This window comes from Pleurodeles waltl, chromosome 11, assembly GCF_031143425.1.
Source record: "Pleurodeles waltl isolate 20211129_DDA chromosome 11, aPleWal1.hap1.20221129, whole genome shotgun sequence".
In the NCBI taxonomy this organism is placed as follows: domain Eukaryota; kingdom Metazoa; phylum Chordata; class Amphibia; order Caudata; family Salamandridae; genus Pleurodeles; species Pleurodeles waltl.
Window position 1 is genome coordinate 319702024 of NC_090450.1, and position 26228 is coordinate 319728251.

The following is a 26228-nucleotide window of genomic DNA, read 5'->3' on the forward strand; positions in this document are numbered from 1 at the left end:
GGGGCTTTGCCATGGCGGTTCAGGACTGTTCAGCGGTGCTTTGACATGGCGGTCTTTGCCCTGTTCAGCGGTGCTTTGACATGGCGGTCTTTGCCCTGTTCAGCGGTGCTTTGCCATGGCGGTCTTTGCCCTGTTCAGCGGTGCTTTGCCATGGCGGTTCAGGACTATTCAGTGGTGCTTTGACATGGCGGTTCAGGACTGTTCAGCGGTACTTTGACAAGCGGTCTTTGCCCTGTTCAGCGGTGCTTTGACATGGCTGTCTTTGCCCTGTTCAGCGGTGCTTTGCCATGGGCGTCTTTGCCCTGTTCAGCGGGGCTTTGCCATGGCGGTTCAGGACTGTTCAGCGGTGCTTTGACATGGCGGTCTTTGCCCTGTTCAGCGGTGCTTTGCCATGGCGGTCTTTGCCCTGTTCAGCGGTGCTTTGCCATGGCGGTCTTTGCCCTGTTCAGCGGTGCTTTGCCATGGCAGTTCAGGACTGTTCAGCGGTGCTTTGCCATGGCGGTTCAGGACTGTTCAGCGGTGCTTTGACATGGCGGTCTTTGCCCTGTTCAGCGGTGCTTTGCCATGGCGGTCTTTGCCTTGTTCAGCGGTGCTTTGCCATGGCGGTCTTTGCCCTGTTCAGCAGTGCTTTGCCATGGTGATTCAGGACTGTTCAGCGGTGCTTTGACATGGCGGTTTTTGCCCTGTTCAGCGGTGCTTTGACATGGCGGTTCTGATACTGACATTGGTGTGTGGCATGACGATCGCCACACTGGACATTGGTGTGTGGCATGACGTTCCATCATTGGCCAGCGGGGCTGTGGCATCCTGTCCCCTCCTGGGCTGTGACTCTGGCAGTGGTCTCCTGACCAGTGACGATACTTGGGCCCTCCTGGGCTGTGACTCTGGCGGTGGTCTCCTGACCAGTGACGATACTTGGGCCCTCCTGGGCTGTGACTCTGGCGGTGGTCTCTGGACCAGTGAAGACGGTGCTGGCGGTTGTGTCTGGACCGCCGGAAAAGATGGCGTACTTCTCCGCCGTGACACTCACAACAGGCTGGGCAGACTTCCTCTGGACCTTTTTTGGAGTTACAGCGGACTCACCAATCGCCTTCGAACCCCTTTCACTTGTTTTCCCACGAGGAGTCTTGACACGGTCCCGTCGTCCACTCTCCAATTTCAGAGCCTTTACAGGGGGTGGGCTGCCAGTGCCTTGGCTCCGGGTCCTACTGCCTGCCCTGGTGGACGGTGCACTCCAAAAACCTGGAACACGCACCACTGGTACTGGAGGCTTTTTTGCTGAGGTGCTACGACGGGACTGATGAATTGGAGGGGGGCGTTGGGGCTAAAAGGTCAATTTGACATAGGGACAGTTTCTGACGGACACTGGGATGGGTAGCTGGAGGGGGTCTGGGAGTGGAGGAAGAGGAGGTGGTTGTCGGAGGTGTCACTTTAGCTGTTTTGGGTGCAGGTGCAGGTACTGGAGGCTGTCGTGAGGTGGATGGATGTTGGGTGAGTGTTTGCTGGCGTTTGGGTACTTTGGGAGGGGGCGTCACAGACACACTGGGAGAGGACACAGGGGACGTGTAAATGGCAGTGGAGGTGGTGAGTGCAGGTGAGCGGCTTGTGGTGCTGGGTGTCCTGGTGCGAGTCCTAGTGCCTGTAGATGTGGTGCATGCAGGTGTGTGTGTAGACGAGACTGGGAGGGAGGAGGGAAAAAAGGAGGAGGGGGACACAGTGGAGACAGTGGATGTTGCTGTATCTGTATGGGTGTAATGCTTGTGTGAGTGCCTGTGGTGTGTGTGGTGCCTATGTTTGCTTGAGCTACTTGTGTGTGTTGACTTGTGTGCATGCTGGTCTGTAGGTGTGCTTGGGATGGGCTGGGGTACAGGGGATTGGGTCTGGGTGGATGAAGTTGGAGGGGGGAGGCTAGACACAGGGACAATGGCTGCCATCAGTGCTGAGGCCAGAGATTGCAGGGTTCGCTGAAGGGCAGCCTGACCAGAACCAATGCCCTCCAGGAATGCATTACCGTGTTGCAACTCTCGTTCTACACCCTGGATGGCATTCACAATGGTAGACTGCCCAACAGTGAGTGACCTGAGGAGGTCAATGGCCTCCTCACTGAGGGCAGCAGGGGTGACTGGGGCAGGGCCTGAGGTGCCTGGGGCGAAGGTGATGCCCACCCTCCTGGGTGAGCGGGCACAGGCGAATGCTGAGGGGCTGCTAGGAGGGCGATGCTGGTAGGGGAGGTGGCGGCTGTACCTGTAGAAGTGGGGCGCACAGATGGTGCCGCCACCACAAGGGAGCTCCCATCGTCGGACGAGTCCGTGTCGCTGGTTGCTGATCCGATGGCCGACATGAAGCTCCCCTCACCCTCCGTCCCACTGGTGCATTCAGAGTCTGTGGTGTGGCCCTCCATGGCCATGTGGGATGCAGCTCCCTCATGCTCTGGTGCCACTGTACCTCCGCCTGATGATGCTGATGTACAAAAGGACAGGGAGAGCAGGAAAAGGGGAGGGGGAGACAGAAGTAAGAGAGTTTTAGTACATGGCATACCACTACCGTTGGCGGACAAGACAGACGCAGCAGCCCCATGCATTACGCCGTGCTCCTGGCCTCTGCACATGCAATTTCTGGGATATGGCCTACATGGCAATGGTGGAAATCTGTGCACATAGATGCCACAGGGGCAACTATACCTCAACTTGCCACTCTTCTGAGGTGGGGTAGAGTGCCACATGGCCCACATTACGGAGGGGCCTTGCCTACCTAACTCGCCCTGGTCTAGGGACACCCACAGCCCACCTCCCCCACCCAGACCCCTCCACTGCACACAAAGTCCGCAGAATGAGGTTGTACTCACCCCCTTGTGTCTGCTGTGATGTCCTCAAGCGCCCATCCAACTCCGGGTAGGCCACCGCCAGGATCCGGAACATCAGGGGGGTCATGGTGCGACGGGCACCCCTCCCATGTTGGGAGTCCATCCCCAGCTGAGCCTCCACCGTCTTCTTGCTTCAGCTGCGAATATCCTCCCATCTCTTCCCGCAGTGGGTGCCCCGTCTCTGGTGGGCCCCCAGGGTCCGGACCTCCTTGGCGATGGCACGCCAAATGTCCCTCTTCTGGTGGGCGCTGACCTACATGACATGCACAAGGGAAGAGGAACAGTCATTACCAACTGCACCATCAATGTGAGTGGCCCCCTCCCTACTCTGACCATGTGGCCCATTTATTCCCATGCTTTACTGTAGTATGAACTCTGCCCCCTTCCCTCTTCCACCCAGCCCTGTCCACCCAGGCTTAGCCCATACAACTTGCTCCCTGTGTACTAACCTGTTGGTCTGGAGGACCGTAGAGTAGCATGTACTGGGGGAGGACCCCATCCACAAGTTTCTCAATCTCCTGTGCAGTGAAGGCAGGGGCCCTTTCCCCAGACACAGCAGCTATCGTCGCTTCCAGACCGAGGTCACAGCAGCACTAGCAGTGTAGGTCCTCTCCTGTCGAAGGTCAGGTATCTAGTGATTGAACAGATAGATAATGGCGGTGACGTCCGCGGCGGTGACGTCCGCGGCATTGCGCATCATCACCGCCAGCGCACCTGTTCATTGGCTCCTGGGACCCATAGGGTCCAATGTTAACCAATGCAGCATTGCGCCGCGGTCTACGACCGCCTACCGCGACGGTGTGCAACGCCAGCGCTGTTACCCCACAATCCCATTGTCCCAGTTTAGAGGTCAGGCAGCCGCCATTTCAGGGGCCCACATGGATTCTTTTTCAACTGCGTCACACATACCGAGGCCTACACTCAACACACATACAGGAAGGGTTCATTGTCTGGTGTAGTCTTGTGTGTGACTGTGGGTACATACCTGGAGGAATAGTGACTGTTTCTTCGCTGTTGTCCTTCTTAGGCACCGTCAGCTGGGACAAATGAGAAGATGGCGGAATCCTGCGGTGTACCGACCGCTGGTGGACCTGTTGACAATGGAAGAGAGACATTTAATCGTCACCTACAGGTTTGACCGTGCAACAATCCAGGAACTATGTAGCCAGTTGGAGCCAGACCTGATGTCACCAATCCGCCATCCGACTGGAATCCCCCCTGACGTGCAGGTGCTGTCAGTGCTCCATTTCCTTGCAAGTGGGTCTTTTCAGACAACAGTGGCCATGGCATCAGGGATGTCCCAGCCTATGTTTTCCAACGTGTTGTCCAGAGTGTTGTCTGCCCTGCTGAAACACGTAAGGAGATACATCATTTTCCCTGAGGTGGAGGATTTGCCTACAGTGAAAGGTGACTTCTATGCCCTTGGACATATCCCCAACGTCATAGGTGCCATTGATGGGACCCATGTAGCTCTGGTCCCCCCCCCCCCAGGAGTGAACAGGTGTACAGGAACCGGAAGAGTTATCATTCTATGAATGTCCAGATGGTATGTTTGGAAGACCAGTACATCTCGCAGGTAAATGCTATGTTCCCTGGCTCTGCGCATGACGCCTACATCCTGCGGAATAGCAGCATCCCTGATATGATGGGTCAACTCCAGAGGCACCGTGTATGGCTATTGGGGGACTCTGGTTACCCCAACCTTTCCTGGCTATTGACCCCTATTGACCCCAGTGAGGAATCCCAGGACCAGGGCAGAGGAGCGCTACAATGATGCCCATGGGCGGACTAGGAGGGTTATCGAACGCACCTTCGGCCTTCTTAAGGCCAGGTTCAGGTGCCTACATATGACAGGTGGGTCCCTATTCTACTCACCGAAGAAGGTGTGCGACATCATCATCGCCTGCTCCATAATTTAGCATTGCAACGCCAGGTGCCTTTTCTGCAGGAGGATGATCCAGATGACGGTGTTGTTGCAACTGTGGAGTCTGTGGAGCCTGTGGACAGTGATGAGGATGAAGCTGAGGAAGAAGAAAACGACAACAGGGAGTCAGTCATACAGCAATATTTCCAGTGAAACTCAGGTGTGTACATTTTCAGGTTTAACATTACATTAACTTTCACACGTCTACCTCTATCCTGTACCGACATTTCACTCACTATTTGTTAACTGAGTTGTCCCCTTCCATTTCAGTTTTACAAATGTGGTAACCTACGTGTCAACTGCTTGCATCCTTGAAGGGCTTGTGATGTGTGACATTGGTATGTTAGCCTTCAAATGGGTAACCCATTATGACACTGTCATTGAAATCATAGACTGACTCCAGTTTTTTAAGTGTTTCAAGGGTGTTTATTTAAGTGCTAAAAATGAAGGGGGGTTGTAAAATGGTGATGGGTGATGGTGGAGGAATGTCCATGGCAGAGTCCAGTATATTAGTCTCACAGGTACATTGCACATCTGCCCATTGGAAGTGTAGCTGGGGCTGTTCCGATTTGGACAGGGTAACAAAGTGGGACAGTGGGGGGACAATCAGGGTGGTCTTATTTCCTGGCGGGGGTCTTGCCATCTTGCTCTGTCCTGTTCCTGGATCTCAGGGCCCGCTTGCGTGGTGGTTGTCCGTCTTCAGGGGATGGGGTGCTGGTGTGGTGGTCCTGTGGCGGGGCGTCCTGTCCACTAGCGCCGGTGGAGGTGGTAGGCAGTTCATCGTCGTGGCTAGTGTCAGGGGTCCCTTGGAGTGCCACGGTGTCCCTCAAGGTCTTTTGAATGTCCGTCAGCACCCCTACGATGGTGCCCAGGGTGGAGCCGATGGTCCTGAGCTCCTCCCTGAACCCCAAATACTGCTCCTCCTGCAGACGCAGGGTCTCCTGCAATTTGTCCAGGACAGTGGCCATCGTCTCCTGGGAGTGGTGGTATGCTCCCATGATGGGCCTCGTGGAGAGTTGGTTTCCTTGGCCTGTCCTCCCTCTGTCGCACAGCAGCCCTCCCAGTTCCCCTATGTTCCTGTGCCTCCGTCCCCTGGACCGTGTGCCCACTACCACTGCCCCCAGGTCCCTGTTGTTGTTGGGGTGGTGGGTTACCCTGGGTGCCCTGTAGTGGTGGACACACCGCGGATTGACCTGTCCTGGGTAGGGAGGTTTGGGCCCGCTGGGTGGGTGCTGTGCTGGTGTTACCAGAGGGTAGAAGTTCGGTGTTGGGCTGTGGCTGGGCAAGGGGAACCGACTGTCCTGAGGCCCACGATGGTCCGGGCTGGTCATCAAGCTCCAGTGGGGCAGAGCTGCTGTCGTCACTGTGGGCCTCTTCTGGGGGTGGAGTGGTGTTGTCTGGACCCTCTGGTGTGGTGACGTTCCTTCGGCTTCTTGCGGGGGTATAAGTACATGATTAGTGCATGTGTGTGTGTAATGGTGTGCAATGGTTGGGTGTGCGTGAACCCCAGTGCAGGCATTCCTGTGTGTGGGGTTGTGTGCTGATGGTTGGGGGGTGTTCTGGGTATGTGCAGTGGGCATGCTTTAGTGATTGGTGTCCATGCTTAGTTGTGTCGTGCAGGTCTTTGGGTTGGGATGTGTAGTTGGTGTTATTAGTACATTAGTGAGGAGTTTGGGTGATAGGGGAGGGTGTGAGCGTGGGGGTGTGTGATAGCATGCAGGTAGGGTGGGGGATGTGATAGTTAAGATTTGACTTACCAGTGTCCGTTCCTCCAACTACTCCTCCGAGGCCCTCAGGATGCAAGATGGTCAAGACTTGCTCCTCCCGTGTTGTTAGTTGAGGGGGAGGAGGTGGGGGTCCGCCGCCAGTCTGCTGTACCGCGATTTGCAGCGAAATATGTCCATTCAGGTGAAGAGTACCTCCGACAGACCACTGTTGTTCTCTTTGGTCCCCTCGGTGCCAGTCCATCCTTCTCACTCTCACTTAGATTAGAGTTCTCAGTATCATCTGTAATTGTTTGTGGCACACGTCCTTTACACAAATTGAGTTTCTCTCTCTTCTGGGCCATCGGTCTCTGGCTTCCACTCCCCTTCTTCCAGCACTAGGTACTTCGTCAGGGAATGAATCTGAGTTGAGTCATCCACCACCACAGGACAGACTTCAGTTGCTTCAGTTTAAACTGTGTTTTGCTCAAGGCCCCTCTGCTGTTTCAGATACTGTTTAACCCCAGACAGCTTGACTAAGCTGCTCCTGTTGTCTCTCTGTCACCACCAGCACTGCTGGAACAGGTGCTCTCGTGGACACTCAACTCTGAGAGTATGGGAGCATGAATCCAGTTGGGGAGACATCCATATTTTACAGCAGTCATTGTAACCAAGATGACTTGGTATGACCCTCGTCCATCGAAGTTCCAAACATGTCTTTCTTACATGTTTCTTCACCAAGACCCAGTCACCTGGGATGAGGTCATGGCATTGCTCCTGATGCTGAGGGGCTGTGACTGCTCCAATCTGATGAGGCACAGGACACACTACATCAGCTAGCCCTTTAAAGTAGTCAAGGACCATAACATCTGCACCGTTCACAAGTGCATTTACAGGAATCGCTAGAAATCTCATTTCCCTCCCCATAATGATCTTGTGGGGAGACAGTCAAATCTTTCGATCAGGGACACTGCCGAAACTCATCAGCACAAGAGGCAAAGAATCAGGCCATTTCAGGGATGTCGAAGCACATACCTTTCGCCACTGAGACTTCAGTCTCTATTTCAATGTCCAATTCACGTGCTCAACAAGACCCGAAGTCTAAGTTCTATAGCTGCAGCGCAATCTCCGCAACCCCTTATGACGTCTTCAACCAATAACATTGCAGCAATACGCCAGCTGACCTATACTAGCACATGCACTATGACCTCAATCTCACTCCTTGCAGCCGTTCACCCCCTTTTACATTCTGCATGCATGCACTCTCTTCAACATCACAAACATATAACAACATTTAATAAAATAACCTTTGTCTGCGCCACTAAAGAATGAACAGTTTCCTTTCACACAAGAATTTTAAACACTTCAAATTAAAACTTGGCGTGCAGGGTATCATCCAAATCAGTGTAGGTTCACTCTGTGCATTAATATCCACTATTCCAATTATCTCACATTCACACAAAAATAAGTCCCTATTAAAACTGTACCATTGACGAGGGCTCACGACGAACACCTCCAACCTTAACTGACAATTACAATATGGGGTCTTCTACAACCTTTAATACTATCTTAGACCACATCAGACCTGATAATCTCTTCAACTTCTTCACTAATCAACACACTCTAGAAACATTCAAAACATCTCTGCAAAACACCATCCAAATCTACAAACACCACAAACTAAACATCTGCAATTTGCAACCCTACTGATACTCATCCATCGCTGATACGACTCTTTTCCAAATCTCCAAATCCCCCCCGATCCTCCAAGTCTATACTTGGGCACAAGGGACTGGGCTCTGGTGACTAACTGATCTAGAATAAAGGATCAGGGGCCAGATGTAGGAAAGGATTTGCGAGTCGCAAACGGCATTGCGACCCCATACCGACTCGCAGACGGTGTCTGAGACACCGTTCTGCATAACATTTTGCGGGTTGCAAATAGCGAGTCGCTATGACTCGCTATTTGCAAGTCGCAAAATGTTTCTTTGCTACATCTGGCCCCTAGCTCTCATTACTATGGGATCCTCTGCTGCCATATGCGAATGCCTACGGCCCATGTTCTAGTTTTTCTAGCTTTGATGAATCATTTTAGGAGTCCAAAGGAATAAGGAAAAGCACAACAATACTTTCAATCAATTTATAAGGTAAACCATTCTGCCACACATTGACCCTCAGAGGCGAAAATTAAAGTACAAAGGTTTTATTACAAATTCAATGCCAGACTTCTGTAAATGAGTCTCAGAAACATACTGTGCAAGTACAGAATCACCAAAGATGAATTAAAGCATACAATCAGGTTAAATCTTACAAGCATAAGGCATATTGGTATTTCAGTGGCAGCAATACAAAAGATAAGGAAAATTACTTGATGATCAGAGTCCAAATTGCGATCCTCCTGCCTAGCCATTTAAAACTAATGACATCTAAATATGCTAATTAAGCTAAGGAAAAACCTGAAGTTTTCTCAGAAAATGTAAGAAATATGATTATAATAAAAGTGTCAGCATAACAGAAACCTCAGTAGAAGCTCTGCAAAAGAGAGATGTGTGTAGCATACAGTACCTTCAGCCAAGGTAAAATAGAGGGATCTGTGGCTCTCTAAGGGTCAGCTGTAGTCAAAGGGTAAAGGAAATTTGCCTCACCTAACTAATTAATCACCACTTTAGACCTAGCAAAACTTTTGAGGCTTGACATCATCATTGCCAGTAACGTTCCACCTTCCACACACAGTTTGGAATCTGCAAGTCCCATTAGGCTTTCATCTCACAAACCAAACATCAGGACGACCTTGGACACTTCCCATGTCCATGAGCTCGGAGAGGAGTTCATCTTTATGTCCTTTACTTAACTCTTCTCATCCTTGCCAACATACCCTCCCCTTCTCCTTTATCTTAAACCAAACTACAGGCCTTATATTAACTGTGGACCGGTACAGAGGCACCTGCAAATAAAGAAAATGCAATGCGAGCAAAACTCTGCGTTGAAGGTTAAACACGGAAAAACATTTCAGGCCTTGTCTCAAGTCAACTTATCATAGAATTTAATGCCCATTCGAATACATAACGTTAAGTGCATTTCACTTCATGAATACAATGAATGATGAATAACTGTAATGATATAACATTTAACTATGACATAATAATCATACATGTATTATTTTCCAATCTGTAAATGTAATACAAAACGCATACAGATGCGCGATCACAGGGCCGGAGGGCCAAGGGGCCTATAACTCCCAGGTGACTGTGCGGTTAGAGGGCCACCCAGGACCAGAGTCTGTGCCAGAGGTGCATGAAGCTACTTTTCTGGTCCCACTGCAAGTGTTGCGCGATCACAGGGCTGAAGGGTCAGGGGGCCTACACCTCCTAGGTGACTGTGTGGCAGGAGGGCCACCAAACGACCATCAAAGCTAATCTTCTGGTCCCGCTGCACAGTATTTATTCCAGGCGAAGACCGTGCCCAGAGCGGGCCCATCTGTGCCTGTCCGCAGCCAGTCGAGGCCAGACTGGGCTCCCCCTCTTGGCCCACAACTAATTTGACTGTAAAGGTTTATTGGGCAATCTCTCCAGGCGCTCTATACAGTATTATGATTTTTGTGCGTTTTCACTTGAATCCGATAAGTTGCGCAAAGTGGTTAATTTGGCTGTAATTCGGATGGTCTCTTGTCATATAGTAGGATTGTCTGCTGGGACAGTATAATCAACTAACATGAGCAGACGTAAGACTACAGTGGTGACTCAAGGCACTAATATTGCCAACACAACGCTGGATGGCTGTTTACAAAGAGCTGTAGGCGTCCTTATTAAGGACATTTAAGTGGCTCATCATCATTCTTGCCTTCTGTTTCATCTTTAGCCCCGGCCTTGTTGCTGGAGTTGGTGACGTTGAGTTTGGAGGGAGGCATCTCTAAAGTAACTCAGTCTGCTCAATCTGTAGTCCCACTTTTCCCCATTGTGGTATGTGAGGATCTGTCTACAGACTGCATTACCCCTGTGTTAACAGTGTCTCTCCCTAGAAGAGAAGGAGTGACTGCCAAATCACATACTGGGAAAAAAAAAGAGGCGAGATCATCACAAGATCTCAGAGATAAAAGTACTCCTCTTCTATTAATAATGCTCCCAGCCAAAACAACGATGTTGCTGTAGAGGGGCCTGAGTCAGCCAGGGGCTGTTATTCCCCCAGGGGGATTTGTTATAAAATATTGGGGAACTTATTACTGATGCTTTAGTGAATTCCCTGCGGAAGATTGAGAGCCATATTGAGTTGCTAATAAATTCCCCTGGCAGAGGATATTTTCCAGGATTAACTGAAAGAGGTGCCCAGGCCTTTAATCAACCTCAGGTCCCATCAGCTGCTGGATTGACAATATGGCTCTACAGCTAGCTCTCAAGGTCACTCCTACTGAGGATTCATCTTGCAGCCAAGGCCCCAGCATTGATATTAGCAACAGAGTTGGGAATTGCCCTTTGCCTCAGAAGGCACACATCACTCAGCAGAACAGGGTAAAGTCCTTGCCAGATCATCTGCAACCTGTAGCTCAGGCAAAACTTAAAGGGACACCTGATGTGAAGTGCATAGACTGTGGGCAGTGCCTACACGTTCTATCATGGAACATTGCTGGGATTAGTGATAAATTGTTCAATGAGGATTGGCTGAATTACATCTTTAAATATGATATAATTTGTTGTCAAGAAACATGGGCTAAAATCCTATTTTCTAAATGGGTATACAGCCTATTGTTCAGCCACCATAACCACAGCAGCCTGGAGAGGGAAGGGGGGATTGGTAGTTTTTGTCACTTGTGCATGGAGTAATTATAAGGTGGAGGCTGTAGCAGCCACCCCTATTTTCAAATCGTATACTTCTGAATGGATAGTGTGTTGATCTCAATTCATTTTTACTATCATAATTTCGCAAAACAAACACCTGAGGTAGTCGAGGATCTGGGGAAGTCGCTTTTTGCATTTCATAATAGGCTGAAGAATGTCTCACCTTCCATTATCTGGGCAGGCAATTTTAATATCAAAGGGCCAGATGTAGCAAAGGTTTTTACCCATTATGTGTCTATGGGAAAAAGTGTTCGTACATACGGCCCTAAATGCCAGTAGAGTGCTGTGTGCAGATGTGAGTTCTCAGATGGGAAGGGGCGTATTAGGGGGCACTTCTTACATACTCTTTACTGGGAAGATATAAATAAACTAACTGTCTTATAACCTGGTTGATGGAGCCGACATGTTGGGACAAAATAATATTGCTCCTCCTACATTTGGAGAAAGGGGAAAGAGTAGTTGTAGTGACTTCTTGCTTTTATCTTCAGATCTGGCAAACCATTTGGGTTCCTTTAGAGTACATCCCCTACCTTTCAGTGATCACAATCCTATTCATGCTTGTTTTATCATCCACCACTATGAGGAAACAAAGGTGGCAAATAATTTTCGTATGGAGCATTCGGTTAATGGTGGCGTTCGCTTAAATTGGAGTAAAATCAGTCCTCAAGATTTTTCCAGCAACCTTATCAATACAATTTCTGATGATTTCACTTGCTGCATGTCAACTAATAGGATGCCCATAGAGATCCTGTAAAGTTTTTAGGTTGTTTTCTGTACTGTTGCACGTGAGTTAGCCTCAAATAAATCAGTAAAGGAGCGCCCAGTGAAATCTTGGTTTAGCCACAACAGCACTTGAGGCATTAAAAAAGGCCCCTTCCTATACTCTGTGCAACCCAGAAGCTATAAGAAGGGCTAGAGAAGTTTACAAGCAAGCCCTATTACAAAGAAAATGAGAATTGTGGATTAATGCATGGGAGGACTTAGAAAAAGTGGCAGCCCTAAGTGATAGTAAATCCTTTTGGGAGGTTATTAATCAACCCTTTTTTACCAATGATTTCTTCTCTGGAATTGAGTGTCACTTTAGTGCCCAGGACTGGATGGATCATTTCACAGCTATTTTCAACCCTGAGGATGTTTTAGTAACTCAAAGAGATGTTTCAGGTTCTGCCTCTCCTGGGGTTAGTGCAGATTGACTAGCTGACCTCATGGACTATGCAGCAGTTGTTAGAGCAATCCAGGGAGCAGCCAAAGGCAAAGAGCTGGGTCCGGATGAGGTACCTACTGACTGATTTAGACACAATATCGATTTCTGGGACCCGATGCTGACTAATGTCTTGAGGGCAGAGTTTAAAGGAATTCTAAAGGATTCATGGAAAGAGGCCATCATAGACCCAATCTTTAAAAAAAGGAGACCGCAGTATTCCCTCCTGTTATCTCCCTATTTCTCTGTTGAACTCTACAGTAAAGATTCTGGGAAGGGTTATTTTAGAAAAACTAGAGTCTTGGGCTGAGTCATCATCCTTTTTTCTCCAATACAATCCTTTTTTCCCCACTACAATATGGCTTTAGGCCCAGTTTGGGAATGGTCAAGCAGGCCTTAAACTTGACTCTCATTTGGGGTAAATACGTCAAGGCCAGGAGAGGTGCCCTTCACATGGTTTTTACGGACCGCTTCTGTGCTTTTGACTAAGTGGACTGTGCAATATTGTGGGACTTAATGGGTCAGTTGGGTTTGACCACACACTGGTGACGTTGGTACAGGGTCTACATACAAATACATCTACCAGGTGCATTACACTCTTGCTGGAGAGTGTACAAAACATATTGGGGTAAGACAGGGATGTATCTTAGCCCCATTTTTGTTTTTAATATACATCAGTTCTTTAGGTACCTTTCTAGAATCCTATAATATAGACATTCCACAAATTGGTGTGCATGCCATGCCAGTCCTCCACTATACAGATGGCTCTGTTCTTCTGGGGCTAACTGCTAATGGTCTTCAAAATCTTTTAACTGGTTTTAAAGATGTTATGAGTAAATTAAACCTTAAGGTTAATCATCAGAAATCATTTTTGTTCTAACCTGTGGCCCTAAATCAACTAAGATCAAAAAGTTTCACATAGGAAGAATCCGCGTTTTGAAAGTTCCCTTTTTTTGCTATTTAGGTATTTTACTTCATGTATGTGGTTCATGGGAGTGGCTAATTACTCAAAGAGCATTACAAATGGGGGCAGTCTCTGAAGCGCTGTTTAGATTTACAAATTGTTTGGGCGTGAACCGATTGAAGAATTGATCCAGATGTATAAGATCAAATGCTTATCATTGGGTGTTTATGGGGCTGCGTTGTGCCAGGTAAACTGCAAGTAATTGAGAATGAGTTCCTTAGTCGCCTTTAGCAATATCACAAAGTACAGCAAGCTTTATTGAACTCGGAATGGATTACTTGAAAGATTGTGTGGGTATGGCTTTTCTGTTGCTTTCGGCCAAAATTTGGAGTACTCCTAAAGGGGCATTCTATGAGAAGGTAATCTTGGATTGCCTGAATTTGGATTAATGTCACGCTGTCCGTGGCTCGCCCACGTTAAAAGCAATTTGTGCACCCTCTGGATGGAGCAACTTTTTGATCTCCCCGAAGGGACATGGCCTCAAATTAAGGGAATTATTAAAAAATGTTACCTGTCTCACAAAGATGAAGGTCATATGGTAAGGTATCTTCAGATGGTTTCTGTTCTAAATTTGATGCAGCTCACCAACAGCTTGGGCATGAATGGGTACTGACATGGTTAACTAATCCTCAACAAAGGTTTTACCTCACTAGGCTAAGGTTGGATTTAATACATCATTTAGTTTCCTTCCCCATAGAGGGCTCAAGAGTATACTTTTTTCATGCTGCCCATGTGACGGGGTATCAACACAATGAACTCTGCACTTTATGCTTCTTTGTAAACTGTATTCAGTGTCCTGGACTGACTTTCTTTGCCCTATATTAAAGCATACACACTTTAAACTTCACAAAGAAGGCTTAAGATATTTGCAATCTGCTGCTACGCCAGAAATGTATGTCTCCATTGTGAATTACTTTAGGGCTGCTATCAAACTACAGTATATGGTACCTAGAAATGTATTTTTAAGGATGTTTTGCTTGAAATGATTTTTACATGTCATATTTTTAAAAGGTTTATTTATTGGGGTATATGGTGAGTGCAGTGATGATTGTTGTATTTTATGTGCTTTTATGGTCACATGATGGACCGAATAAAGTTTTATGAACTGATCTAACTCATCTACAATTCTACTCATTAGCGCACCTTGAATAATATGATGTTTGATGCACCACATTAGCATGAATATAATTGAATACACATTACATATGCCATTGATTACATTTGTATATCACTCCTGAAACGCAAAATGGCACAGCCAAATTATGCGCTCTCACCACTATATTTACTTTATCATGATTTTGCATATTTCTGTGTCAAGCCTGTGCCAAAACATGCAGACAATTTATTAACAACCAGTGAAACTATTTATTTTTTCCTATATTTGACAAAAACATTGAACTAAACTTGTATTTTAAATAATGCTATCACAAGAACTGTCTCTCCATCTATATGATTAGTGTTACCTTCCTGCATTATTTGAGCACTCACTCACCCACCGATCTATTCATGTACTCAAACACACATCCATCCATGACAACATGTATGAACTTATTTAACCAATCATCCATGAACTTACCCTTTCAACCAAAAATACCTGCTGCCACTCATCCATTTTTTATTCACAAACTCTGTCACTCCATTGTTCATCCAACTTTTGACCCATTCTCACAGTGAGTCTTAATCCAGCCATGCAACCACACATACAAATTTGCCAATCCAGGAAAGAGCAGTTTTATGGCCAAACCTATTACATTTTCTAATGCCTGTTTCAATGGCTTATGCCAAAAGGCTTTGCCCTGGTACATGGAGGTCAGTAGTGACTACGCAGATTTATAGATAAAGTCACAAGAAGGTGTGCATCTTGAGTATAGACCCCAGAATATTGATGGTACACAATATCAAAGACAAAAGATCGAAAAAAATATTGACAGGTAAGTAAATCTGTTTTCTAAACCTAACTCCACATATATGCACCTACCCAGTTCATTTATATTCAAGGTAAGTGGAAGTGGAGTTAGAAATAGTAGATCTATGTTTCCCTATATGCACTTACATTTCATATGTTGCTTCTCGATATTCTGTCCTCGATATTCTTGCACCACAAGAAATCTAAAAGAAATGAACCCAGATCCTTTAAACAGAATGATACATCAAAAATATCTGTTTCTGAGCTCGTAGGAGTTTCAGAAAAAAGAGTCTTAAGAACAAAGGCCCATATTTATACTTTTTAGTGCTGCAGTTGCATAATTTTTTTATGCCAAAGCAGTGGAAACTTACAAAATATAATTGTATTTTGTACGTTTGTGCCGCTTTTACGTCAAAAAATGACACAAATGCGGCGCTAAAAAATTATAAATATGGGCCTAAGAGTTCCAGACGGCACACTAGCAGATATCAAAGTAGAGAAAAATTTAGGAGATCTGTTTTGCCACATGGAAAGCAATGGAGTTCACAGAGCACTTTAATGTATATTTTGGTCCTGAATAGGTGACCAGAGTGGTTGCTTCAAAATATGAGAAGTGATAAAAAATAAAGGTTCAGCAGTGATTAGTTGTACAGCCTGTTTTGGAAAATCTAATGCAGTTGAGAAGAACAAGTACTGATGCTAAGCTGAACGGAGTAGTGTGAGCATTGAAAATATTTTAATAAATATTTCATGTATTCTGTATTTTGAATCTGCATAGAAACTGAATTAATATAGAAAATAATGTGCACCTCGAAAATGTGCCCACTTGGATGGCCGCTACCTACGAAGTGTGGCTCAATGGTTAGTGCGGCAGACCCTGATGCAGAAAGCTGGCCCGGGACCAGGGTTCAACTCCTGCCTCGGCGGGTCTTGGGCTCAATTTCCTCAGACCTGATAATTCTCGCATTGGTGCCTAATCTAATTCATGGGTCCCACTCTGTAACTCTGGGCAATAGCTTGCTTAATCTCCACAACGGCCCCAACAGCGCTTGGATGCTTGGCTTCACCTTGGAGGTTGCCCAGGAGTGGGCACCTCACAGGGAAAAGCCAGGAGGGGTTCCACAGCGGTATGCGTACAGCGCCTTGAGACCCTAACGGGTGAGTAGTGCGCTATACAAGTACGAAGTTTACAGTTTTATATAATGTCCTACTAAAAGCGTATTAAGGTTTATTCAGAACTTATGTGAATGTGAAATTTGTAGTAGTGTGTTTCACTTACGATTAAATGCTATATATTTGCTTAAATTAACTGAAGGCCTCAAGTTAGTGAGGTCTAGGCCATAATAATGCACTGCCTTCTATTAGAAATGCAATATCAGAATAAAATATGATCTCATGTTAATGAATAATAAAGATGCTTTGTTCTAACTGAAGGTTGACCAAATCATAGTAGTAGCAAAATGTTTTTTTTTCTTTTCCCATGAGAACTGCTTGTTAGAAAATTGTGTAATAGTTATAGATACAATGTAAAGATTAGTGTGTGAGAAAGCGATGTTCCCTGGAACTAACAATGGATGTACTGACGGAAGGACAGAAGGATATTAAAATTGATTCTTGACGAGTCGAACAACGTGCCCAGAAGAAGAGGAGGCAATCATCAATGTGTGAAAGACTGTTTAGTTATATCTTAGATTTGAATTATTATTATTTTTTGGACTAATGGTTATCGTACGATTCTTTGACCAATGTGGGACAATTTCAACTTAACCGGACTGCACTAAGAGTTCTTGCTCACTTTTCTTCTTGTGCTCCATGCTTAATGCTGGTACTCACCTATGTGCTCAATGCTCGGAGCTCATTGCGCCTTTGATAATTCTCTTATTTAGGGAATTTTTATCTTTAACTTAAATTTCTTTAGACTTCGGATGTCAAATGATGCCTACCTTAGACACTTCTTTCTAATGGTTCGAAAAGCTTAGAATCCCTGATTCTGAACCATTACCCCTTTACATGTCCCGTTGCCAATGCTAATCGCACTGATGTCCGCCTGACGAAGATTATCGCAGCTTGCTGATCCATAAGGAAAGGTATATCAAATTGCTAATGTCTTTACTGTTGCTTTGTCCTTTGTTTTTAGGTACCAACGGCTGCTTTTAATAGAGCCATAGTTAGATGTTTTCCAAAATTAATGTTGACTAAATCTTTTTGCATGAAGCTCCAACATGCTGATGCTAATCTGAAGTTAGAGAGGTTTCCTGCATCCAACTAAATTGCTATTTGATGTTACTCAATTGCTGAATCTAAGTGTATGTAATTTCTTTTGCGCAATTACTCTTATTGTTGATTTGTACTTTGGCTTTAGAGGGATTAGTTATTAATGCTTTAGTCAAGTTGAGATTCTTTTGAAGATTCGGTCAACCGGTGTTGTTTTTATACGTATATCATGTGGTTTTGAGACTAATTTATGTGATACTAGCATTGTTAATCTAGGGAAATACATTTTCTAACTGATACTAACGGTGTGGTTATTCATGACCTAATGGGTCATGGTGTGTGAAAGTTACTGACTCCAAAGAATTTTATTTTTTGATAGATGATATTTATGATATGGACCGACTTAAGGTGTCAGCAACTTAAACGAGTCCAAAGGTCCATCAAATCTTTACTGTATCCTCTTATAAATTAATAAGAAGAAGCCAATAAGGTCAGACGTGTAGTCTGTAGCAATAACGTAAGCAGGACCTAGAGACTGTAGAGATAACAGTACTCCAACCAGTCAATGTAAGGTATGTGAAAATCCTGAGAACCGTTGGCATCTGAAGCTTTAAGGGGATAACAGCTGTGACCCAAGAAATCTCAGACAATCTTTACATTCAGAGTTTTCACAGTGCAGGTGTAATCCAAAGAGTAGAGCAAATAGTATTGAATAGGGTGTAATCAAAAGACTAGATCAAGCGGTAAAAGTGCTTTCTCCTCAAAGTTAATCTTTTGTGAGGAAGTAAACCTTTACATTTTTAGAGAGGGTTTCTGAGTAGAATATTAGGCTTGAAATTTGAAAATTTCAAACTGGTCACACAGCATTTACAAATGACCTGCACACTATTGTGGAAGGAGGAGAGAATGAGATTTCAGGCCTTTGCTAACCTGAAATTAAATTACCTCAAGGAAACGTGTAATGAATATTAATTAAGACAGAGATAAGAAAATTGCTTGGATACTAGGTCACCTTTTGTGTAATTTTGGGAATGTTTTAATGAATTTAAGTTTATCATAGCAGATCAAATTTTTTGGCTGATGAAGATATTTAAACGCTGGATGTATGTTTTAAGGGTCTAAAGGCCTACTAAACAAATGTATTGTAATTATTGTGATACAGGGATATTTAAGTGGAAGAGGAGGACGTGGTTCTCCTGAGGGGTCAGGGCAGCAAGCCTCGCGAGAATCCTTAGTGGCGAGGCTGTGTAGGGGCAACACCGCAAAGAGGCAAAAGTAACACGTGGTTAGTGAAGCAAAGATGTAAACTTTTTTCAAAATATGTCAGTCAAATGAGTAAATGAGGACTGTGATCGTTAGTCCAACGTTTCGGTTTTTGTATAGTGCAAATATTGTATCCAGCTTTCCTAGGCCATAGATGAATTGTACTACTTGGATATAAGCAGTACAAGCTTCCCTCTCATACATACACAGAACAGATATGGTACGGACATCAGCAGTGCAAAATTCACACTACGGCACTTACAGCACACATCTACACAAAGAGGAATAGCGAAGGAAGCATCACTGCAAGATCCCCTCCAGACACATAGCGTGAACAGGTAAAATGTAACGCAGCAGAGAAAGGCCACCTCACAAACACCTATTTATTTACAGTTTTTTTTTTTATAGAACAGACCAGACCCTCTGGGCTTTTTACATAGGAAAGGGACGTCCAGAAGCACCATAAAAAAGTACAGAAACGCGTCCGCATTAAAAATCAATATACAAAACTCTACAGCATGGGTACTCACAAATATCTTCGCAGGGGCCGCACTGTTTGGTCTTTGATCTGAACGAGGGCCGCATTCCTCCCAGCATGGTGGCAGTCAGAGGGCTGAAGGTAGGGCGAGGAAGAGTAATGGTAAAGTGTGTGTAGGGGAAGTGAAACATATACATCTAGGGTCTGAATTGCCCAATGTGAAACCAAAACCTTGGGTATAAATCCCGGCTACTCTATTTAATTATATTGTGTGATCCTAGGCAAATATTTTATTTCACTTTACCTCCTTTTTTTCCTTTTTCTTCATCAACACATATAATAACCTTGAAATATGTCTTCAGGATGTATGCTGTATAAAACCTTCTGTGTTTGATTTTGTAAACTATAATGTTGTTCATGTTTTATAGAAACCCAGTCCTCCCAAAGAGTTCACATAACAACTGACTTGCCTTTTAGTTCACAGTTCACATTGTTGTCAGGGTGTGTAGGATTGAAGGGGATGAAAGTTTCTAAATTAATTTTTGAAAACTATCACTTTAAAAAATACTTCTGATATAATGTTGTGTACTAAGGTGAAATTGTTCTGCAGGTTAGTGAAATGCACTGTTTGAATTTCACACAGATCATACTTTTATATTGTTGTTGCAAGATGTCTTTAATAACGAAGGTGTTTCTAAAGTTAACAGTTCCAGAACACCCTAGTTACTCATTTTCTTTAACTTCAACTAGGCTCCAAATAAAAACTTGCCCGTTTGTTTAACAATTTTTAGTGCCAGTGTTGAGTCGAATAAACAGAAGCACAGTGCTGCTGTTGACCTGGGGGCCGCATGTAAATGTCAGGAGGGCTGCATTTGGCCCCGGGCCGTACTTTGTGTATCACTGCTCTACAGGGAATACCGGATAGGAAAGAGAACCAATGCCAACTCTGCAGACAAGATTTATGAATAATGAGGAATAGGGTCAGATTGCTCAGTTCAAATTCAGCCTCAAAGTAGACTGAATGGTATGCACTTCGAATATATTTTGATTCTGACTGCTGCTTTTCTCAACGTTCAAAGGTCAGCTTGCAGTTTGTCATAATATGAGTCGAGATTTAAGCTCTATCTTGAAAGAGGCAGAGGGTTGATTTGTCCTTATTGCTGGGGGATAAAGTTTCAGATTTTTCCTGAGAAAGCTTCCTTCAGAAGTAAAGTCTTTTTGCCCACCACAGTTTGGACCCAGCTCTATGAAAATCAGTCTTGACCCTGTTCCCCAGGGGAACAGTCGAGCCCTAACTGCCAAGTCAGGTCCTCCCTGGACCAGAAGCAAGCATCCTGGGACCCTTTTCGGGTATCATCCCTCATCAGCCAGACTAGTTGAATCCAGTGGCTCAGAGAGCATGGGACCCAAGTCTGGGCATACCCTTCCCACTGGGGCATCAAAAGCAGAAAGAATAGATAATGGACGGAATGCTGAACAATGCAAACATTCACCCCTAGTCACGAAGATCTGCGTTTAATCAATCGTTTTGGTTGGGTTCAAACTGGGGTGTCATGGTGAGTAAAAATACTGATGGATTAAACCCTGATCTGTGACTGGGGGTGAATGTTTGATTTGTTCCGCTTTCCGTCCATCATCTGTTCTTTTTTGCTTTTGTCGCCCTATGTAGAAAACAGTATGCCCAGACGTAGGCCCCATGCTCATTGTGCCACTTGAATCAAGCTAGCCTGGCCAATGAGGGGTGATACCCCGAAACCGGTCCTAGGATGCTTGTTTCTAGTCCAAGGAGGTCCTGGACTAGCATCTGTTCTTTTTGCTTTTGTCACCCTAAATGGGAAGGGTATGCCCAGACATGGGTCCTGTGCTCACTGCGCCACTAGATTCAAGCTAGCCTGGCTGATGAGGGGTGATGACTGAAACTGGTCCCAGGATGCTGGTTTTTGGTAGAGGGAGACCCTGACCTGGCAATTCAGGCTAGACTCAACCCTTTCGGGTTAGGGTCACGACTGATTTGCAAATGGCTGGGTCAAAACTGGAAGGAACATGGATACCAAAAAAACCAATAGATTTAGGCCCAGATCTCTGTCCTGGGGGTGAATATTTGACAATGTTCAGCATTGCATCCATCACTTGTTCTTTTTGCATTTCTTGCCCTACTGTGACATGTATGCCCAGATCAGGCTCCTGTGCTTCCCATACCACTGGAGTCAAGCTAGCCTGGGTGATGAGGGTTGATAAACCAAAACCGGTCCCAGGTGCTTGTTTCCAGTCCAGGGAGGACCTGGCCTGGCAGTTCAGGCTGGACTGTTCCAATGAGGAACAGGGTCAAGACTGATTTTCTTATGTGTGGGGCCAAACTGAAATGGCATGGGTAGCAAAAACAATGATGGATTTAGGCCCAGATTTCTGTACTGCGGGTGAATGTGTTTACAATGTTCAGCTTTCCGTCCATCACTTGTTCTTTCTGCCTTAGTTGCTTGGATGACAAGTGTGTGAGAGAAAGAATGACAAAACACCAAGGGAAGCATAAAAACAGATTTGTTCTGACAAATTGAACGTTGGTAATGTGGTATGGGTAAAGAAAACAAGGTTTATGAAGGAAGGCACCCCGTATTTCATGGGTCTTCATAAGATTCTAGAGGTAAAAAGAAATGTGATTTTAGACTCATTGATGTTTGGAGAGTGTCACATCTTGCAAGTGCATTAAACACATCTGAATCCAAGGGGCATTTATCACTTCATAATAAACCTTAAACTGCACCACTGCCTGACAAGAAAACTCAGTTGAGGGGTGTTTTTCATTCGAATGTTCAACCTTGTTTTATCCTAGAAGGAACAGGAGGCAACCTACTTCGATGAAAGGTTATTTTTTATGATTGTTGTTATTTGCACCACATTGTTATTTCAAACGTTTTTGCTGTACATATGGTTTATATTGTCACCGCATACATTTCTAATGTACACACGCTTGTCAAATTTCTTTGTGAGCTATTAAATATATTTTTATTGAGTTGTTTACTCTTCGTAGTGTGAGTGATGTAATATGGGCTGAATTTGTCAATAGAAGACAGTTATGTCAAGAAGCTGTGTTATACAATGTGGGGAAAGAATCTCTGAGGGAAGAAAGCTGGAAGGAGTTGGCGAGAGCAGTCCGTTTTCTTGTTGGTGTTACCTAGGTGCTTATCAGTAAATATCTTTACAACGTACAAGTTGCAGAGGGAAGATGGAGAACCCCTAACACATTGCAATAACTGGAATGGACAAGCTAGTTTGCAGAAGGGCAGCCTTCGCCAGAGGACATGTGAGCAAAGAAGGAGGAAACATCTCAGATCACTTCGCTGCCGATGGCACTCTTAACATCACTGTAACGTATTGCCCATTCTAGTGGCGGTACCACAAGGTGCCAAAATGAAGAAAAAAAAACTCGATGCCCCTTTAAAGTCTCATTGGAATTAGCATGTAAGTGATAATAGGGACATGCTTAAAACCACATGACCAATTTTGGAAGGTGAATTTTATGTTGGTGTGTATTTCCAATGTTTCTCGATGTGCATTTTAACTCAAGCTTTCATGAAATATTTGTTTTTAAATATAATTCTTTATCTATTGAAGGGACATAGGGTCTATTCTAAATAAGCATGCTCAATGAACGATACAGAAGGCCTGCACTGGCGCCCTGATGCCCAAATGGTAGTCATGTTCCTCTGCATTACCCTGTGCTCATTCCTGGGCCACTGAGCCAACTCTGATTTTGGCATTACGGCTCTATGCTGAGGCTGCTGTGAATCTAGATTAGGGTCTATTCTCTGCACAGCCTTGGCCAACTCCACCCACTCACCAATGTCCTGCTTCATGTTCCTGAATGTCCATCAGCTTAGATCCTGTCAAACACCTCAAGACCATAAAGCACTAGTCACTGACCCAGAACACAATGCCTTACGCAATCCCACCATTAATTCAATTCATAATTTTAAATGTACAGATCACACGTGATCACGCCTTGGAACTGAAGAGTTGCTTATGTAATTGTGGAATGTTATGCCAAATGTATTATAATAAACATCTCATTAATCTAACTCTAAGACTCTTAGCTAGGGACTGCGATTCTGGCTTCTCAACTGATGGAATACTTGAATTAGTCTCAGTCACAGATAATTACTTGGGCTACATTCCAATCCATCATTGTCTTGTTCACTGTGACACTCAAGCTTTGCACCATCCCTTTTTTGTGTTTCACAACTCAGGTGCCCTAAGCGCTCAGAAATGGACGCTGTGCTCACTGTAGTATTGGACTGAAGCTGCACCTCGCTGATGAGACCCAAAAAGACAGAAAGTGGTATGTGGTTGCTTGTGTTCCTACCAAACGGGGACACAGATTGCCAGTTCGAGCTGTACTGTTCCTATTGGTGCAATACCACATTTGAAGTGCACATAGCTGGTCTCTGTCTGGAATGGCATAATAGGCAAGACACCATATACTGAAATGTGGCACGAAATTCCAGTAACTGAGATTACCAGTGACTGACATTAATTGACTCACTCCATCCATCACTTTTTTTATCTTTTCTAAAGTAAGAAAGATGCACAAGCCTAGTGACAAGCAGTCATTCAAAAACCCAAGGGGCTCTTATGTCTCACATGAAACACTAGTGCTGCAGTGTAAAAGGCTGATTTGTACTGAAAAGCAAATACATTTAGTTGTGGAACTTCCAAGTTAGCATTCTTCATGGTTGTGTTTTTCCCTAGAAGTGTTGCATGATTAGTATCTCTTGACTGCCATCTTAGTAGTTAGGGCACCCATACCACGACCCGATCAGAACACCTTAGGTTACCTTTCCTACTTGTCCGAGCATAGTCCGGCCTCGGGCATGTCATGTTATTAAGTAAAAGACGAACCTGATCAGGAAGAGTAAAAGGTTGCACGCGTTGGGACAAAGCAACTGCCAAGAGCAGCACCAGTGCTTAATTTGTGCTTGTTGTTTCCGGTGCTGAGCACCGGCACTTATTTGTGAGGGCCGGGGCTTATTCTTATGCCTCAAGCATTTGCTGCGAGCAAAAGACACGTATGGACGGAAGAAGAAAAAACTAAAAAGCGTCATAGAGGGAGAAAATAGAAAGTTGCAGGATGAGCTGAAGGGGCAGGGGTGGCCGTAAATGGAATGAAGAGGCCCGAGATGGCTTCAGGATTACGCTGCCTCAGTATTCAGTGCTGGTAGATTTAATTACAGCAGCCTCGTGTTTAAGAGAAGGGCTTTGAGCACCGGCACCTCTTTTTTTGCAAATTAAGCCCTGAGCAGCACCACTGCCAAGACGCAAAAGGGCAACTGATGCTAGGGCGAACAAAGAACTAAAGACAAGAACATTGCTATTGCCAAGACGAAATAACTTAAAGACAGTCAACACTAGTGTTATATCCCAATATGTGAAGGAAGTGTTCAAGAAAACAACATACCCATATATGAATAAGGAACAGTAAACTATGGAAAGATACACGTCAGTGGAGAATGCAACAATCCAAAGATTGAAGGCTCAAGCTTGTATCATTCATTTTAAGTAATACTTCGAATACCACGCAGCTATAATTAACTAGGGTGTCTTCTGTTGCAAGCAGCTATATAACCCAGTTGATGGAGGAATTTGTACATGCTAACATTAAAATGACTGCCAAACAACGTAAATTGTGTAAAGGTAAACACTTTTACTTTTATTGTATCTATTCCATTATTGGTCCAAATCTGCGTAGATATCTAAAACATTTCGCATTATTTACAGATTTTTTTGCATTGTCGTTCTTCTCTTTCAGTGGTCTTTACATGCGCCATTTAAGCTCCAACGTAGTAATACTCCCGTTCTGTTGGTTTGTATGTAGAGTACATGCCAGCCGTTACCGGGTCAGCTGCTGCCTGCCAATGGGGCCTCGGGGGGGAAGAGGAGGAACGAGGAGTTCCCCCCCGGGGTTTTTGGGGGAGGTGGCATGACCCGCGACGCAGTTGGGCGTCCGGGGTGCCAGTTAAGGAAGGTGGGTGCATTATTTAACCGGACATTTTGTGTGTCCGGTCACCATTTTGATAAACTGGGACGTGTGTCTTGGGCTCCGCGTTTTCTTTTTCACGTGGTGTTGATCTCAGTGTTTCATTGGCGTCAGTTGGTTAAGTCAGGGCAGGTTTTTGGTTATAATTCGTTAGTTGTGTGAGGATAAGAGTTAGAGAGAGCTTACCTGGTTTTAGTAAGGGGAAGCTGCTTTAACGAGGATGGATCCGAAGGTGATGGAGGCCTTGGCGCTGCTCCGGCAGGCAGGCCGGATGGATTTGGTAAAAGAGGAGGCTCTGGTGCCCGGCCGCCCGGTGTGCCGTGCCTCGGCCAGAGTTGCCGCTGCGGACGCAGAGCGCAGGTAAGAGTTCTGCAGCGGAGGGCGGTTCGGGGGGCGGGTTAGGGTTTCTCGGGGGTGGGCCGCGGGAGGGCCGGAAGACGTGGGCAGGACCCGGGATTCCCGAGGGTTTCCTTAGGGGCGGGGCGGAGCCGAGAGCTGCGCGCGAGCAGGAATCTCGCTCGTCGCAGCCCCTTGGTGATGCGCGGTGTGTCGCGGTGCGGGGGAGTAACGAAGGCAGCGGCTGAGGTTTTACTTCGTTGTAGTGCAGGCCGAGTCAAGGGCACGAGGGTGGCAGTTGGGAGGGCCAGGGCGGACCCATCGGGACAAGCGGAACAGGGGGAGGGGTTCGGGGCTCAGGATCCTGCAGGCAGCCGGACGGAGGCAGTAGGAGGGTCTCAGGCCTCTCAGTCAGGCGGGGGGGAGGGGTCTCAGTTGGAAGCAGCAGGAATCGGAGAGCAAAGGGACCCTAAGGTCCCAGTCTCAAAAAGGTGGCCCACCATGCTCGTTTGG

General features: G+C 45.7%; 1 long non-coding RNA gene across 1 annotated transcript in view; it reads right to left on the reverse strand.

The window, feature by feature from the left end:
- Positions 1-25963, reverse strand: part of LOC138265666 (uncharacterized) — an 84125-nt gene extending 58162 nt beyond the window's left edge. The window contains exons 1-3 of the long non-coding RNA XR_011199400.1: positions 25566-25963; positions 19401-19483; positions 15541-15596 (exon numbers count right to left, since the gene is read on the reverse strand). This is a non-coding gene — a long non-coding RNA (uncharacterized lncRNA). The remainder of the gene's footprint in view (positions 1-15540; positions 15597-19400; positions 19484-25565) is intronic.
- Between the last annotated feature and the right edge of the window lie 265 nt (positions 25964-26228).